Here is a 3,822-nt window from a genome sequence, read left to right on the forward strand (position 1 = left end):
CCACTATGCAGCCTTCATTCTGGACTCCTGTCATGACAATAATACCTAATCATATATCCCTTTTAAACAGTTCTCTCCCTCATTTGTTTGAATGCAATATACATCATTCCTCCCCTCTTTTTCTGTCTTCCCTCAACCCTGATGTCAGTCACATTTTACAACAGTGGCCCTATGCAATATTTGTACTTTTGTGACTGAGATATTTTACTCAACATAATGTCCTCCAGGGTCATCCATTTTCATAATTTTTCATGAGTTCCTTGTTTTTTAATGCTGCATAGTATTCCATTGTGTGATTACACTAGAGCTTCTCTATCCATTCATTTGTTGATGGGCACTCAGGTTGTTTCCAGCTCTTTGCTATTGCGAACAAAGCCACAATAAACATGGGTGTGCATAACAGGAAATACTTTTTTTTTTTCTTGCTTGGATCCACATTTTTTCCTGTGATTTATTGACTATATAAAGTATTTTTTTAATTTATTAATAATTTCAATTAAAATTTACAGAGACTTTGGATTTCCATTCATTGTTGCACTTTTCTCTCCTCCCAACCCTCCCCCCTAGTACACTGCCCTCTTGGAAAAGTAAAAGAAAAATTCTTTCATTGTTTTACAATCCCTTCCCCCAGGTCCACTCCATTATACAACCTTCACTCTGTACTCCTGTCATGACAAAAATACCTAATAATTTTCCCTCTTAAACAGTTTTCTCCCTCATCTGTTTCAGTGCAGTATACATTATTGAACCAGTCCATCTCAGTCTCCTCCCAACCCCAAGGTCAGTCCTGTTTTACAACAGTGGCACCATGCAGTATTTGTCCTTTTTGGCTAAGATATTTCACTCAGCATAATGTCCTCTAGGGTCACCCATTTTGAATAATATTGCATGAGTTCTTTGTTTTTCAATGCAGCATAGTAATCCATTGTGTGAATATACCACAGCTTCTCTATCCATTCATTTGTTGATGGGAGCGAATACTTTTATTAGTTAATAAAACTTTCTTTGCTTTTGCCAAATGATGTTTCTCAGAAATATGGGAGTATTACACTGATGACTCTTATAATCTATACCATAAATGGAAATCTGTTGTTCAGTCATCAAACAACAAAAGATGTGTGGTATGTTAATGTTAGTAACTTCTATGTCTTTAAAGCAGCTTATCTGGTATATAATCTAGATAATATACAAACAGCTCACGCATGTAAAATGTATGACTCAGCTTTGCCACATTTACTGAGAGAATAAAGACCATTCTCAGCAACCTACTCTGAACATTCCAGAGAATGTGGACATCACTCTGAAGGGCCGCACAGGGAACTTTGCAGAGGGACTTCAATCACATTAATGTAGAGCTCGGTCTCCTCGAGAAAGAAAAAAAAAAGAGGCTTCGCGTTGACAACTGGTGGAGGAACAGAAAGGAACTGGTTATGATTTGCACCATCTGTAGCCATGTACAGAACATGATCAGGGGTATTACACTGGGCTTTTGGTCTGTGTATGCTCACTTCCCCATCAACATCACAATTCAGGAGAGCGATCTCTGATTGAAATGCAAAACTTCTTAGGTGAAAAATACAATAGGAGGGTTCGAATGAGATATTGCTTGTTCCGTATCACAAGCCTAGAAAGAGAATTCTTGAAGGAGATGATACTGAGTTTGTGCCAAATTCAGCTGCTTTGATTTCGCTGGCTACAACAGTTAAAAACATGGATATCTGAAAACTTTCAGACGGTATCCATGTCTCTGAAAAAGAAACTGTTCAGCAGGCTGATGAGTAATGTCTAGGAGTTTTCCAGCTACAGAAATGAAGCCAGATGAAACCCAAGATGCATCTGATACATGAAATAAATTTGATAAAATAAAATGTATGATTTGCTGATTTGAATGTATTTTAGAGTTGTACAACCTTCATTATTTTATTTTTTAAAACTTTATTTTACTGTAATTTTAGCAATAGTTTGCAGAGAAGTTGCATTTTCATTCATTCATTGTTGCACGTTTTCCTTCTTCCTTCTCCTCCACTTAACTGTTTTTAACTTGTAATTTTTCCTTTTTTGGTTGTACATTTTCTTCCCTCCCTCCTCTTTCCCCTCCCTCAGTGCCCCCAGCAATGCACCCCTTGTTCCAGATTGTTGTCATATGAACAATTCCTAATCATATATTCCTTTCAGACAATTCTTCCCCTCATATGTTCTACTGCAGTGTTCCTTATCTATGCACTCTTTTCCCATTCTCCACCCACCCTGTCCCTTCTGTCCTATTTTGTAACAGTGGTTTTACACAGTATTTGTCTTTTTGTGACTGACATTCAGCATAGTGTTCTCCAGGCTCCCCCATGTTGTGTAGTGCTTTATGAGTTTGTTATTTTTCAGCGTTGCATAATACTCCATTGTATGAATGTACCATAGTTTTTCTATTCATTTGTTTGTTATTGGAGATTTGGATTGCTTCCATATTTTTACTATTCAAATGCATTAAAACATGGGTGTGAGTACATCTCTTTGAATCATAGGTCTAGTTTCTTTAGGGTATATTCTTAGAAGTAGAATTGCTGCCTCAAATAGTATTTATGTTTATTTCCAACTTTTTAAGAAAGCACCAGTTGGCCTTCCATAGTGGCTGCACCATTTTACACTACCCCCAGTAGTGATTTAGAGTTCCAATTTCTCCACAAACTAACCAGCATTTGTTGTTTGTTGTGCTGTTGAATTTTGCTATTGTTGCTGGGGTTCACGACTAATTTAGAACATTTTCTTAAATCCTTGCCCATTAGTAATTACTCTCCCACGTTCTACCCTTTCAGACCTAGGCAGAAACTTTCTGTGTCTGTGAAGTTATCTACTCTGGACATTTCATATAAGTGGACTCATACCATTTGTGTCACTTTAGGACTCGTTTCTTTCATTTAGCATAATGTTTTCAGGGTTTGTCTATGTTATAGACAGCCATCGGTGATGTTGACTCATGAAGTCCCCGTAGGGCTGAGAAGAACTGCCATAAATGTTTCCAACCCTGTAAATCTTTTCAAAGGTAGACTTTCGTCTTTCTCCTGCAGAGAGTCTGGGGGGTAGGACCACTTGACCTTTCAGTTAGCAGTCATCAGGGTTCCTGATGTAGTATACGTTGTTGCTGTTCCTGACCTAGTATATGTTTTACTGTTGAGTCGGAACCAAACCATAGCTGACCCTCTGGCAGGTTTTCAGAAGCAGTACATTGCAAGGGCGGAGATTATTCAGCCTTCTCCCACAGAGTAGCTGGTGGATTCAAACCAAGTGCCTTTTGGGATTGCAGCACAGATTCTTACCACTAGGCCACCAGAGCTCTGTAGTATATATCAGTATTTAATCCATTTTATTGCCAAATAATACTCCTTTAAATGGATATAAACCGAATCCACTGCTGTCACGTAAGTTCCAACTTGTATTAACCCTCCACTGAAGTTCCAAGGTTATATACCTTTATGGAAGGAGACTGCATTTTTCTTCCTTAGAGCCACTGGTAGAATTGAACCTTGGCTGTTAGCAGTCAGATCCATTACATACTATACCACGAGGGCTCCATTACCTGCCAGAATGCCTGTATAAGGACATTGTTTTTACTCACTCATCATTCAATGGATATTTGAGTGGTTTCCTTTTTCCTGCTTTCTTTTTTATTTTTAATTCCATTTTGAATACTGCTATTGCTCTATTTTCTTCAGGAATAGAGGAAGGACATCATGCTTGAAAGAGAGTCAGCAGAAAAGAGGAAGATTAATGAGATGAGTTGGTATGGTGACTGCAACAATGGGCTTAAGCACACTGGAGAACTGCGAGGAT

The sequence above is a fragment of the Elephantulus edwardii genome, unplaced genomic scaffold, assembly GCF_000299155.1.
Source record: "Elephantulus edwardii isolate Elephantulus edwardi_28Jun2011 unplaced genomic scaffold, EleEdw1.0 scaffold00009, whole genome shotgun sequence".
Classification (NCBI taxonomy): Eukaryota; Metazoa; Chordata; class Mammalia; order Macroscelidea; family Macroscelididae; genus Elephantulus; species Elephantulus edwardii.